Source organism: Syzygium oleosum, unplaced genomic scaffold (assembly GCF_021117445.2).
Source record: "Syzygium oleosum isolate NSW1041296 unplaced genomic scaffold, Sole_v2.1 Sole_v2.40, whole genome shotgun sequence".
NCBI classification, from domain to species: domain Eukaryota; kingdom Viridiplantae; phylum Streptophyta; class Magnoliopsida; order Myrtales; family Myrtaceae; genus Syzygium; species Syzygium oleosum.
This window is the reverse complement of record NW_026607524.1, coordinates 1,506,043-1,521,982: the sequence shown is the minus strand read 5'-3', so window position 1 is coordinate 1,521,982 and position 15,940 is coordinate 1,506,043. Positions and strand designations below refer to the sequence as shown.

The 15,940-nt window shown below is 40.9% G+C and overlaps 1 pseudogene; it reads left to right on the top strand.

Annotated features, from left to right (window-relative positions):
• The first annotated feature begins 11,599 nt into the window (after positions 1 to 11,599).
• LOC130135974 (AAA-ATPase At5g57480-like) lies at positions 11,600 to 15,643 on the top strand (annotated as a pseudogene).
• The last annotated feature ends 297 nt before the right edge of the window (positions 15,644 to 15,940 follow it).

Here is a 15,940-nt window from a genome sequence, read left to right as displayed (position 1 = left end):
TGTGGAATGTCGTCCCTAAAGTTCAATTAGTAGAAGGACAACGTAAAATATTTTCGTAGAGATTAAGGACTAAATTAAACATGTATCAAAAGTATAGAAATCATATTGAACAAATTAAAAGTTTATGAACGACATTGCACATTGAACTAAAGTTCAAGGCTTACATTGAACAAATTTAAAGTTTGTGGACTACATTATACATTGAGTTAAAGTTTATGTGTCATTATCTCTAAAAATGTCAGGGCTTTCACATGATTTCCTCTTTTACGATGTTACACACTTACTTTGTAGAACACATCACATGATACTCCGTAGGCTGATCAAGAATAATGCGTAGTTTACCTTTCATCGTTTTAAAAAAAGATAGTGCTTGTCAAGAATTTCATAAAAAAATCTCAAAATTCCAGAGTTTAGTCGTAAAGAAGAATAAAAACAATATTAGTGATTGACCATTTTGGAGTCATTTTTTTTCTAATTAAATCTAATTATAAAAAATACAATACTTTTAGGGCGGCGCTATTTCCACTCCCATTTTGGCTAAGACACTCCTCTCTCTTCAATTTATTGTTTCTTTTTTTATCAAGCTAATAAAAAAAACCGCCTTGATTTCTATCATCTCTCTTTTGAGTTTCACAATACAAATGCTTCATTATACTCGACAGAATATCATCTTATCATGCATTATTTCACTTGACTAGGAGAAAGTTATTAAATTTATTTTTTGTGTCATATTTTTAATCACAAAAGTTACATATATATATGACGTCTTATAAGCACACAATTATTAGCCTATTTTAAATCAAATAGTTTAAGACTATATTTCAAAGTTGAAGCTTAAAATTCAATCTAATTATCTAGAAAATTTTGATCAACAACGGAAAAGAAAAATTGATCAAAATATGGAAAAATAATCAAATGTTAAATATGTTTATGTTTAGATCATATCTAAATATTAAAAAAAATTAAGCACAAAAAGGAAAAAAAGGGAACTTCTGGTTGCTCTACTCCTACCATGAAGAAAGTAAGTAATATCGATTATAAATTCAATCTAATAGCAAGTGGATCAAAATTTTAAAATATGTTTATGTTTAAAACTTTCATTTATAATAAGCTGATGTTAGCTTAAAAGTAAAGAATGTGTAATAAGATTCTCAACCCCATCTTGAAATACAAATCAAATGTTTAACTTTAAAACTCCACAAATTTATTACAGAAAACACCTACAATGTCAATATTGGCTAGATATATAGATTGAATTTTAATTTCCAACTTTGAAATAAAATGTCGCTCAAATTATTTGATAAAAAATAGTCAATTAATTATGTGTTCATATGCCTTATAGCCGTCATAAATGGAAATTTATAATAATCTATGTAGCTTTTTTGATTAAAAATATGAGATCATATATTAAAATTAACAAACTTCTCTAGGCAAAGTGATAACAAAATGCAAGATAAGATGATATCTTGTTGGGAGTAATTGAGTTTTTGTATCGTGAAACTAACAAAAGAAATGACAGAAATGAAGGCAATTTTTTCTGTTAGTCTAATAGAAAAAGAAACAATAAATTGAAGAGAGAGATAGAGAGAGAGAGAGAGGGAGAGAGAGAGGAGGGTATATTTGTCGTTTAACTAAATAAAGGAGTGTTTTAGTCAAAATGGAAGTGGAAATAGCGCCACCCGTTTTTTTATTAGCTTGATAAAAACAGAAACAATAAATTGAAGAGAGAGGAGGGTATTTCGGTCATTTAACTGAAACAGGGAGTGTTTTAGCTAAAATTGGAGTGGAAATAGCACCGCCCTTAACTAAATAAAGGAGTGTCTCGGCCAAAATGGAAGTGGAAATAGGGCCGCCCATTTTTTTTATTAGCTTGATAAAAAAAAGAAACAATAAATTGAAGAGAGAGGAGGGTATTTGGGTCATTTAACTGAAAAAGGGAGTGTTTTAGCTAAAATGAGAGTGGAAATAGCTCTGCCCTACTTTTAACACGTAATCTGAACTTTTGATAAGAATTTCGTCGAAATCATCGCCACAAGAAGTTTTGTAATGTATAACCTATAATTTATGATAATATGTTCATTATGTGAGATGTTACAAAACTTGAAATATCAATGGGTGAATTGCAATTACCCAAAAAAAAACAAAGCTCAGAAGAAAACTAGAAATTCTTGAATTTTCACTTGAGCTTCGTTTGTTTAACAGAAAATAAAAGTTTGGAAAATATTTTATTAAAAACTATTACTTTTGCTCTTACAAAAATGACTAAACAAAAAATATTTTTCATCATCCACGAAAATATTTAAATATAATTTTTTGTCGATAATGAAAGCTTTTTTCATTGACTAATTATTTCAATCGATACAAGTGGTCGTTTTTAGGATAATATTTTTCAAATCATTCATTTTCCACAACATAAAAATGACATTTACGTCGGTTTCACTCATCCATCGCACCTGATACGCGAAGATCGGACGGTCCCAGCACATCCCGAGGTCTTCCCCAACGGGTAAGCGAGCGCGGGCTCGAGTTTCCTCCATGTCGAAAAATGAGAACAAAAACCCAAAAAAAAGCATGGGAATGAAAATGAAAGCGACGAGCACTTGAGAAGCACGTGAGCAGCCTATGAAGCAGATAAATTTTTCACTCTCTCCCTCTCTCTCTCTCGCACTCTTTCTTGCTCATGAACTTCTTCGAGCTCTTCTTCTGATCCCCACCAAGAACATGGGGAGTAACAGCGACCGCCATGGCCGCCGCCGCCGCCGCTGTCGTCGCCACCTCCTCCTCTCGCTCTTTCCATGGTGCAATATAAAACATTTTGCTTTAGGTGTCGTTTTCCGTCATTGTCGGCGGATTCGGTCTTTAATTTTTTATGAAGTGCACGAGATCTCTGGACGAAAAATTTTAGGTGTAAACATAGGCCAACCGCCTTGGCAATCGCTTGTCTAATCATGGGGCTAGAGAAGGAAGCCTCGTCCCTTCACTAGTGGCGTGACCAGCCACAATTTTCATCTGGTTATTGTGACGGACGACGAATCACATTTCGTAAAATCTCATGTGGGACTCATAGCGTGAGATCTTAAGACAAAAAAAAAAGGCATTAAGCTTCCATGTGATTTCTCTTTTATGCTATAACGTACTCGCAATGTAAAATAAGTCACGTGAAATTCCGTAAGCTGTTTAGGGTCCGTTTGTTTCACGGAGAATGAACGATTTGGAAAATATTTTCGTAAAAATGATCAGTTATATCGCTTAGAATAATTAGCTAACAAAAAAATATTTTCATCATCGATGACAATTTATGCCTAAATATTTTCGTGGATGATGAAATTACTTTTGCCTATTTATTTTTTTGTAAACGATACAATCGATCGTTTTTAGAAAAATATTTTCCAAAACGTGGATTTTTCGCGAAACTAATGAAAAGAAATTTTAAAAACAACGTGTCATTGAACTGTGGTGGTTTGAAAAAAATAGAGCTTGCCATAAAATTTATAAGGTATCTCAAAAGTCCTCCAGCCATTTTTTTAATTAAATCTTGATTAGAAAAGTAGAATTACTTTCGACATGTGAATCTGTTCCTTTTAGTGACAATTATGCTGAAATCACGGTCGCAAGAAGTTTCATAATGTACATGATTATGTACGCGTCGCGTGCCACGTTGCAAAACTCGAAATTTCGAGGGGTGAAACGCAATTATCCAAAAATAAGGGGAGAAGCAAACTAAAAATTTGTAAAATCGGCCGTTCAGCAGATGACATAGAAAGGGAAAAATAACACAAACAGTCCCTGAACTTTGGCTCAATGTGCAATTTGGTCCATGAACTTTTAATCTGTTCAATGTAATCCCTGAACTTTAGTCTAATATTCAATGTGGTCCATGAACTTTTAATTTGTTCAATGTGATCTCTGAACTTTTAGTACATGTTCAATTAGTCCCTGAACTAATGAAAATGTATAATATAGTCCTTGAACTTGATTTAATGGAAGAACTACATTGAACATTTTTTATAAAGTTCAGGGACTACATCAAACATGTACCAAAAGTTCAGGGACCACATCGAATATTTTTATAAAGTTCAGGGCCTACATTGAACAAATTAAAAGTTCATGGATCAAATTGCACATCGAGTCAAAGTTCAGAGACTGTTTGTGTTATTTTTCCCCACATAAAAAGTGGCGTTTAGACTGGTTTCGCTCATCAATCACACTCGCGCCTCTCCCGATCCCACATGATATGCCGGGACGGAACGGGTCGATCCTCGTGCATCGCGAGCTTTGCCCCACACGAGCGCCCCCCAAAGAAAAGAACGTTCTTGTCATCGTCGCTTTTCCACCGTCTGAGACAGGGAATGGAAGACCAAGACCAAAGACCAGTGCCAAGTCCGCCGTGGTGGGTGGATGAAAATCGAACCTCCTCCGTCCCCCCACACACTCACACACGCTCTCTCTCTCTCTCTCTCTCTCTCTCTCTCTCTCTCTAACGAAGAACATGCCGAGAAGCAGAGACTGCCGCCGCCGTCTCCTGTCTCTCCTCCCATTGATCTTGTGCCTGCTGCCGTGCCCGCCGGACGTCCGCCCATCGAGCGGCAGAGAAGGCGAGGGGACGACGCCCGATGTCGTCGGGTATGGGTACGCGGTCGGGTCCGTGGCCGTCGGCCCATCGGGAATGGCGTTGGCCGCCGAGCTCTACCTCATCAATAGGACCTCAGTCTACGGGCCAGACGTCGAGAATCTCTGCCTAGTTGCTAGGTTAGAACCAAAAAAAAAAATGAAGTATACAATATCGAAATTATCTACACTATAGAACTTATGTTTATTATTTTTGCTAAGTTCATTTTTGCAATGGAATATATGAAAAAAAAAAATTAGAATTCGAAATCATTGTATTATTACAAAAATTTAATAAAGAACAATACGAAAAAATTATTAGTAATTGTTTTGCCGGTTTTATCCCGTCGAAAATCTTTCACTGAACGTTGCGTTTCGAATTTTATTAGAGGAGACTTGGGTCTTGAATCAAGTTTGGACAAAGAATGTCAAATGCGTTTATTAAGCTCAACTTATATCTTACAACTTGGCTTGATAATACACCAAACTCGACAATACTAATAATGGGATGACAACTTGCAAATACCGAGACCAAGCTATGTCGGAATCTAATCAACGACACAATTAATATGCGGCATTACCATTCAAAGTACGCCAGAATCTAATCAATGACGTAACTTGAGAGAATATGGCTGGAATCTAATCAACAGCCATATTTCAAGCACAACGCCGGAATTTAATCGACAACGCTGAACTGATGGCACAACATTGGAATTTAATCAACAATGCTAAACCTGATAAAGACTCTCGCCGGAATTGAATCTGAAAGTTGCAGCTAAAACTACTCCTAATACGCTAAGAGTAAGGATAGATAAAAGATGTGTTGTGTTGTTTGCGAAAAGGGTCCTCTCTACGTTGGAAATCCTTGAGTATTTATAGAGCAACTTAATAACTATTGACCGACCACTTCTCCTTGAAAGTCGTTTTCCACTTCCTTACGTTTCGCGCTTTAACCGCTTCCTGACTTATCGATGTTGCTTACGCTCCTTGGGCATCACGTAATAGCTGATTTTCTTCCATGTGTCTCTTTATTTTTTGCTATTTCCTAAAAGTCATTCTCTAACTTTCTTCATCTTCACGCCCACGGTCATATCTTTACCCTTTGACACGTGTAAATGAATTTTTTCACCACATGTCACCATGATTTCAGACTTATCGACACCATGTGCAAAACTCGTGATTTTGGACTTGTCGACGTCACGTGAAAAGCTCATGATCTTAAATTTGTCGACGTCACGTGAAGAGCTCGTGATCTTGAATTCGTCAACGTCACGTGCAAAGCTCGTGATTTTGGACTTGTCGACACTTCTATGACGTGTCCTGTCGATAATTACCTCAAGTCTTCTCAATGTCTCTAGGCCTGACTCACGGCCTTTTTCCGGATTTATGCCATGTGAGCCGTACTTTATATCCTTTGTGACTTATAACCGGCCCGCTCCCACCAGAGGTAATTTTGAGTGTCAACATATGCCCCCTTTTAAAAAGAATAAATTTGAATTTATTTCTTTAAAAGGTGTACCTTGTCTGTGTACAAATCCCTAGGCGATAATCATGCTTTTTTGTCCCTTGACGTCCTTTCGAGCAATCCATACGAATTCTTCATCCAATATCCTTTGGACACGTCACCTTATATCTTCTTCGAACAGTCGTGACTTTTCAAATTGTCTTCTTCATCCTGCATTCTTGTAAAAGCTTCGTTTCACCGCCGCGTCTTCTTCTTCAACCATAAAAATCCTTTCTTGAACCCTTTTCCGATCTTGATCCATCATTTCTTATGGCGTCCAAAAAGTCTGTATATTCGGCCAGCGATCACATCGCGGTTTTTGACAAGTTTAAAGAAGACCCGCGCGCTGGCAATTGCTTTTTTTATTTACTGAAAGCTGTCGAGGGTGAATAGAACTGTTCCTCTCTAGGCCCTAGCTTCATGGACCATCTCAATATTCCTGTGAATCTTCAATTCCATTTCCCGTATAAGCATAGTGAGACTTTGGCATTGCAACATTCTTCTATTACGGATATGTGGTCCACCGGGTCTTCTCGATTTCGAAGTTTCCCCTCTTACGAAGAAGATTTTCACAAATGGTTTATTCGCTTGAAGGCTGACCAAGAAATTCAACTTTTATGGACAGCTACTGGGATCGACATCGCTCTCGAGGTCAGTATGTCATCTTATGACCTGGAACGTGGGTTATTGGGCTTCGCCATCACTTCCTGGTCCTCTTCCAGCAACTATTTCTTTTTTCCTTGGGGACACATGTCCATCACTATGATCGATGTATTTGCCGTAGCGGGTTTTGAGTTGGTTGGTCATGCCGTCGAGGATTTGCCTGTACTGTCCACTCCTTTTATCTCTGAAGATGCTCTGGCATACAGCAATTTCTTGTCTCGATTTCATCGAACTTCGGGTCCCGTTACCCAGGATGAGCGTCTCTTTTTCTTGCTCTTTTAGCTATCAAAATACGTGTTTTTTAATCCCGCCCTTAAAGTTTGCAAAGACTATCTGCAAATTGCCGCAGCCTTAGCCACGAGACAACGCCTCGCATTGGCCCCTCTTGTTCTTGCAGTTTTATATAGAGGCTTTACTCACGCCTCTCGGGCAATGAAGTTTGGGGATTCTGGAACCATCTCGGGCGCTTTTTGGATACTTCAAGCATGGATGGCTTTGTATTTCCCTTCCCTCTTTAGTAAAGGTGATTGTCACCTTCCTCATCTGTCTCTGCAAGGGTATAGAAGACCTGTACCTTTACCTCTGGGCTGTCGATTGCTGAAGTGTGCTCCTCGACATATTGCTTCTCAAGCGCCTCCTTTTATCTTCTATCTTCGAGCTTTTCTTGAACTGAATCATGACCAAGTCATTTTCTTTAAATATGGCTATGGAGAGTTTGATTATTTGTTCGATCTAGCTCGATTCAACCTCTATAGGCCTTTCTGGACTTGTGCTTTATCTGCAGTAGATCTTCCCATATAGACTTCATTAAAAGGTCGATTCTAGCCTGGGTTTGAGGTATATTCTCCACAATATTGTGCTAGGCAATTTGGACTCTGGCAAGCAATTCCCATGCCAATTCCTTATTCAATGGGCTTCTCGGAAGGAACCAAGAAGAAATAATACTCCCTTAAGAATCGAAGCCCACTTCTATGTTGTATTGAAATTGCTAACACAATGCGCACTCATTACAGTGCAGACCTGCCTAATGGTTTCAGAGCCCGTCCAGGACACCTTGCTGAATGGCAAACTTGGTGGTATTCCTTTGCATTTGAAAGTACATACGAAGAGGCCCTTCGGTCCGCTATTGGTCATGTGAAGCGGAATGGTTCTAAGAAACCGATTACCCGAGGTATAGACACCACCACGCTACGTTCCTATTCTGTTTCAATCCGGTGTTTCTTCTAACTTTCCATTTCTTAACTCAAAAATAGAAGAAGACTCTGACGCAGAGGGTGTCGATGCTGCAAAAAATCCTACTGATGGTAAATCTCTGTCTTTCTTCCTTTGTGTCAGCTCACTTTATCCTCTCCTTTATATTAGTTTGTTACTTATAAGGTATTTCTCCCCTTTGGACCATCTCGAAGAAGAAACGTTGGAAGAAATTGTATCATTGCTGAAAAGGAAAAGGAAGAGATCTTCTCCTCCCTCTCCAAGAAAGAAGTCCAGCACTTTATCTATCGAACCATCTGCTGAGCCGGTTGCACGCAATGTGGCTTCTTCAGAACCCGTTACTTCTTTTGATAAGGGTCAAAGAGATAGTATCTCTGTTTCCACAACCCAGAATCCTGTTACCGCCTTGGAATCTACTGGTCTTCATTCTGTCGAGCCATCGACTGGCATTTCTAGCACAACACCAGCCGCAACCGCCTTGGTGTCTTCCGGCCCCTCTGTTACCAATTCAACGGCACCCCGAGTACGGCTCTTCATTCAGCCTAGTTCATCCACTATTGTGACCCCTGGTAAACTTTTGTTTTGTCTGGCGTATTCTACTTATCTTGTTTATTGGATTTATTTATTCTTCTTTTCTTTCCAGTTACACCAGTAATTGTTCCTACTTCTCCACTTGTCCGAACTGCTCCAATTCTTGACTCCACTGTAGGAACCACTTTCGCTCTTAATATGGTTGGATGCGAGACAGCTATGCTTGAGACAGATACGTGTCTTTCAAACATTACATTGTCTTCAATTCTTATCTAATCCTGATACTGAGATATCATTCCGGTTTTATAGCATGTGGTCCATCGACAAGTATCATGGTTCAACAGACCACTATTCCAGCCACTGTGGTCAATCCTTCCACAGTCTCACCGTCGACGTCCACTCCAATGTTCGTAGCCTCGGCTCTCATGACTAACTCTGCTGAGGCCTTATCATTGACGCCTGTCTCATCAACTCCTGACCATCAGTCGACTACCGCTTATGCGGGCAAGGCAATGCACGCTATAAACGAAGCTGAATTTATTTTGGCATTTAATTCATATGACTTGTTACCTCATTCTGATCAATCAAAACTGGCCATTATCAAGAAGAAGATGGAATTGACGCGCTTTTTAGACTTCTCTATAGGAGGATTTGCGAGGATGTCATATGATGCCATGGCCTTAGAGCAATTCAAACTCCTCATTGAGCGTCTTGGGAATGACAATGCTGAAGTTGGATCTATTCTTCCTTCGGCACTCAGGGAACGACTCAAGGCTTTCTCCCAAGAGTTTCAGACTATGTTCAATAAGTACCAACAACTCTTGGGCAACGTACGAGAGGTGGCCATTCCTACTGAAATGCATGAAGAGCCAGCTAACACTGTGAAGGAGGCTAGTGAGACAGTAAACACTCGTCGCGAGTCCCTTCGGGTTATTACGAACGAAGTAAATGTCCTTGTCGAGAAGGGAAGGCATCTTACGACGGTCCTCGAAGAGACTCGTCAACGGCGAGAGATGAAGCTTCGTCAACAGGTAGAAATCGAGCAAGAACTGCGTCATCATGTCGGCATTTTGAAGGGCTTGAAGCAACAGGAGCACATGCACGTTTTTCCCAAATCTTGCTTCGTGACCTTCAAGGAATGAATACCCATTACTCGCAACGTTCCAATCCCTGTATCTTGGGCTGATCAAACGGAAATGAACGTGCGAACCGAGATATTCGTCACGTTAGTTGATCTTCTCGTACCGATTCGTGAAGATTTGAGACTCAAGTCGCGGGCTATAAATAGTGGGTCAAGACTTAGACCTCAGCAACTTTGAATTCTGACTCCCCATTCTCTAGAGAAATCTCTTTTCTTTTATTATGCCGATCGACGATGGAATCCAGTGCCTCGTCACCAACCTTGAGTGCTCGCAAGTTCAAGGCTTTGTGGAAGGAGATTATATCTTACCTGAGCCTGACCTACGCCGTCCTGGTCATCAAGCCCCAGGCGGTGGCCAAGGTCGAGAAGCTGATTCACAAAGGGAGACTTGATGACTTGCCTTCCGATCATCCTTTCCTTGCTGACTACGAGGAATTTGTGACCGTTTTCGGGCACGGAGTGTCTCAGTTTCAAGCCAATGGGAGGGCCATCACTACATACCTCGTTACGGAACGCTTGTCCGATAGTCTCAAGGAGGAGATCGAGCATGCTGATGTAGTGTACAGCACACTCTCTGACATGCAGGGCTAACTCCACTCCTCCCGAGAGCATCTTGACAAATATCGGATTTGTTCACCAAAATTTGGGCACCACGAGTACTAACCCCTCCATCACGGACTCCACGGCATCCACTATGAACAAAACTGCGTCCACGACCTCGGTAACCACGACCCTAACCTCCACATCCACTAGGACCATGGGAAAGCATAGCACTCGTCTCCAAAGTCAGCGTGGAGGAAATCTTCTTATTGATTATAGAATGGAGAGCCTAAGAGAAGATTTCATCCACTGTAGGAAGAGAGCTATATGTAATATGTTGTCGAAGAGATGAATACTCAAGCCCCAATGACTTGAGATATAATATCACCGGCAAATCCTCTTGGCATTTGGCCAAAACAATTAGGTCATTCGAGGCAAGAAGATAAGTATCCAATTGCTTACAAAGGGTCATGAACCGAGCATAATGATAAGATAAAGATTGATCTCCACGCTGAATATCAAATAACGCTGCCCACGTGTCGCATACCTGCATCATATTATTTTGCCCAGAATAAAGCAATGCACATTTCTCCCAAACTGCCTTAGCAGAGTCACACTGAGTAAAGTGAGGACTGACCTTAAGGTTCATGCTATTCCATAAAAGAGTCCGAATCATTGCATCTCCTACAATCCAATCGGCAACTTTATCCTTGTCAGACGGTAGTGTAGACGCAATATAGTCAAGTTGCTTGCTATTAGTAAGATAGACCTTGACCGCTTTAGATCAAGACAGATAATTAGTTCCATCCAACTTGACACAAGTTAATTGAAAATGACCAGAAGTCGATGTAGAAGTCGCCATCAGTGAATAAAAAATGTGATTGAGCCCCAAAGATGAACTTCACAACAGCCAACACTTAATTCCTGTAATCCAATCAACCGCATAGTAATTTCTGAAAAAAAAAAAAAATTTGGGCTCAATTCAACCACCACTAATCGCAGCAGTTCACCAAAATTTCATAAAATTAATGCAGCACCTGAACATATAATGACAAGGCATTTCTCTCCTCAAGAATTCTGTTAAATAGATCTATAGATGCCATTATCACTTTAGTACAAATCACCAAAAAAAATCAGCAAGGAACATAGAGCATCAACTTCCTGGGTGAAGAACAAAGAACAGAATTTATCAATGCTGTGGAGACAAGTTGGTCATCTAGGCCCTTGTAGCAAGCCCACGAGCAGTTCAGAAGTTCAGAAACCCACGAGCAGTTCACAAACCCATATTGCAAACCCACGAGCGTGTGAGGAGAGGAGTCGAGGGGTGTGCGAGACTGGGCGAGGGACTAAGGCGAGGGGCTGTGGCGAGGGGTACGAAGAAAGGAGATGGAGAAAACGAGATGGAGGGAAGTAGGCTGGGCAAGTGGCTGAAGCAGTATGGTGATGGCGATGGAGATGGAGAGGCTAGAGAGGTAGGGCTGTAAACGGTTTGGGTCGGTTCGGTTTTCTTGAAAAATCGAACCGAATCGAACCGTTAAGGAAGCACCCCTAAACCGAACCGAAACTCGCTTGAACCGAATTGGAACCGAACCAAAAAACCGATTTGGTTCGGTTCGGTTCGGATCAGTTTTCAGTTTCTTCTTCTTTTTCTTTTTCTTTTTCTTTTTTGCTTTTTATTCATGGCTCGATTTTCTGTTTTTTCTACTTTTTTTCTTTTCTTTTTTTGCTATTTATTCCTATAAAAATGTTTTATTCATTTACGCTATTCAACTATTTATAATTTCGATTACCTTATAAGTGTGAGTTCTTACGTTAATTACTATTTTAGTCATTTCAATCTGATACGTCAGATCTTGTCTCTTTTTTTTATATAAATTGTCATTCAATACCTCAATATGGGCTTGAATATTTTCATCCCAATTAAAAAATAATGAAGTCGAAACTTTAAGTTACAATCAATTCACTTTTTGTGAACTCATTCAGCATTTCCTCGTATGCATATTGACATAATGGAAAGTGTATCATGTTATATAAGGTCAATATAATCCTATACACAAGTTATTTGTGATATGACCTCACAAATAAAAGGAGAATTGGAGCTAACTGCACGTGGAGCGCTTATACGTAGCTTGTGGTCATTGAATTAATCTACTGATTTGTATTCCTAAAGCGGGCTTTTCAGGAAAGACAATCATTTACGCAGTGATGCATCAGCATCATTTTCATCATCATCCAAGCTCTGCCTTCTTCAAAATATCAGCAACTTTCGCTCAACGTCTAACAGAAAGAAGAAAGCTACAGGAAGTTTTTGCTGCTCAACCGCAGTGATCTACTCTAATGCTCCTTAAAATCAACCAAACTGACCAAAAGCATATTGTTTGGGGTCTTTCATAAACTAACAGCGGATAAAAGACAGGTCCTTCTGATATAAGGTATTGGAGTCAAAAAAATTGGTGTTGGAACTAGTCTGCACTCACATATCTTATTCAAGAGATTATAAAATGCCCAACTTTACTGTGTTTACTGGGGAAAATGATCAATCAACATTGGAAAACATTAGAATAGGAGTGGAAATCCCTTCAAGTCGTTGGCAATACGCTTGCTTTGAAAAATGGCAAATTCTTACATAGAGCTCGAACAAGATCGCATGTGCATATAAGTTCTCCCACCACCTCATTTCTCTTGATGCATGTGACCTCTACATGCGGTCCGATACCCCCCTTTCTTGGATAATATTGGAAGAGCTATCAATGAGCTAAATTTACCTTAAAGTGATGTGTTTGTTACAAGAAAAGTCGCTGATTTGAAAAATATTTTCTTAAAATTAACTGTTTGTATCACTAAGAAAAATTAATCAACGAATTTACTTTAAAGTGATGTGTTTGTTATAAGAAAAGTCGGTTATTTGAAAAATATTTTCTTAAAATTAACTGCTTGTATCACTAAGAAAAATTAATCAACGAAAGCTCTGTACAACTTGATTGCTGCTGCCGTGAAAAGGAATGTGCGCGATGGTGAGACGAGAGAGAGGTGTGATGCATCAAGGGTGTCTGAGAAGGGACCATGGAATCGGGAATGGACGTGATTTATGGGAATATAATACGGTCCAAATGTGATAATGCTTCTTATTGAAGCCTTTACCCAAGTAAATGGGCAAGAGATATAATTATGAAATCACATTCACAAATATGCGAGATATATAAATAAAATGTTTAAAGGATATTTTTGTATGAAACATATATGAAATATACTTTTTAGGTGTATTTAATGGGCACTTTCACTGGATAGCACTTGAGAGACTTTCCCTTGTATATTGTGCCAATGACGAGTACTGGAATTGAAGACATAATTACGTCAATAAATCGCCAACAAAGTAGGACCCTTATGCAATACTTTGCTGACCCGTTACCAAATTGAAACTTAATTTAGGTTCCATTTGGTTCGTGAAAGAATGAATGATTTGAAAAATATTTTTCTAAAATTGATTGCTTACAAAAATGAATAAAGAAAAAAAATATTTTTCCTTTTAATGAAGGGCGTGTAGAAACTGGGGAGTTTGTGGAGAGAAAGGGACACATTGGTTTTGGATCTTCGAAGACCAGCAACGGACACATTGGTTTTGGATCGCCGAAAAAGTATATTTCATATATGTTTCATACAAAAATATCCTTTAAACATTTTATTTATATATCTCGCATATTTGTGAATGTGATTTCATAATCATATCTCTTGCCCATTTACTTGGGTAAAGGCTTCAATGAAGAAGCATTATCATATTTTGACCGTATTATATTCCCATAAATCACGTCCATTCCCGATTCCATTGGACCGTATTATATTCCCATAAATCACGTCCATTCCCGATTCCATGGTCCCTTATCAGACACCCTTGATGCATCACACCTCTCTCTCGTCTCACCATCGCGCACATTCCTTCGCGGCAGCAGCAATCAAGTTGTACAGAACTTCCGTAATAAAATACAGGGATAAAGTTCAACTCGCAACGCAATATCAATCGGGCACCAAATCTCTCTCTCTAATTCTCTAGAATCTCAAAACTCCAAAACCAATCTCTCTCTTAAGCTTTCCGTTGACTTTTGTCCTTTAGCATTTTTTTGACTCCTTAAAACTCCTCAGTTTCTGAACGCCCATCAATCAGAACAGCTCCCCCCGCACCACCCGCGCAACGCGCCGCCCGCCGCCCACCCCCACCCCCCTCCCCCAAACATTGTCCTTCCACACCTAGAGATCTTCAGAAAAGTCTCAACTTTGGCTCACACTGAAAGGCAGAAATGGAGAGCTCCTGGGCATCCCTGGCCTCCCTCCTGAGCATCCTGTGGGTGGTGTTCCCGCCGGAGCTCCGGTTTGCCTCCCTCAAGTTCCTGAACCGGGCCTTCACCTGCTTCTCCTCCTACTGCTACATCGACATCACCGAGAATAACGGTGTCAACACCAACGTGCTCTACAACGCTGTCCAGCTCTACCTCAGCTCCTACGTCTCCGCCTCCACCTCAGCCAGCCGCCTCTCCCTCACCCGCACCATCAACTCCAGCGCCACCATCTTCGGCCTCTCCAACAATGACTGCATCAACGACGTCTTTAACGGTGTTGCCGTCCAGTGGGAGCACATGGTGACACAGCGCCAGTCCCAGACCTTCTCGTGGCGGCCCCTCCCCGACGAGAAGCGCAGTTTCATGCTCCGGATCAGGAAGGGCGACAAGGACCTCATCCTCCACTCCTACCTGGACCATATCATGGACAAGGCCAACAACATCCGCCGCAAGAACCAAGAACGCCTCCTTTACATTAATTTGCGTGGCAGGTCGCTCGATTCTCATAGCCACCCTTGGGAATCAGTGCCGTTCAAGCACCCGAGCACCTTCGACACGTTGGCCATGGACCCGGAGACGAAGGGGAACATCATGAAGGACCTCTGCAACTTCGCAGCCAGGCAGACCCTATACCAGCAGACAGACCAAGCCTGGAAGTGGCGCTACCTGCTCAGCGGCCTGCCCGGGACAGGGAAATCGAACATTTTCGCCGCAATGGCCAATTTCCTCGGCTATGACATCTACAACCTCGAGCTGACCGAGGTGCACTCCAAGTCCGAGCTCCTGAACCTCCTCATGAAGACCAGCTCCAAGTCCATCGCCGTCATCAAGGACATCGACTGCTGGGTCAATCTGTCGAACCAGTCCAAGGTGCCCCAAGCCATCGCACCTCAGAGCTACAACGACCCCGGGGTGCCTGACACCACACGCAGAGTTGAGGACGGGAACAACAACACCAACACCATCTGGGGGCTGCTCAACTTCCCCGACGGCCCGTGGTCGTGCTGTGGGAGTGAGAGGATCTTCGTATTCACCACCACCAACCGCATTGAGAAGCTCAACCCAGCATTGCTCCAGAGCAGCCGGATGGACATGCACATCTGCATGAGCTAATATTAAACGCTCCGCATTCGTGTCTTCCTATAAACATAGAAATAAAGCTCGTTTATCCACTTGGTTTATTCTTTTGGATGGCGGGCCACATCTCATGTTGTGTAGGGGTGTAGCTTGTGGAGATGTTGCAATGTGCATTGTGTTATTTTATTATTTTTTATTATTATTTTTTTATAACCGAGGTGTCCGCGCGGCCGGCGAGCTAGAGCTCAAACCAGAGGTGATGCCCGACTAGTCCTCGAGAGGGGGCTAGCGCAGCATCCCACCGCCACGACCCCCTACTTAAATCACCGATGG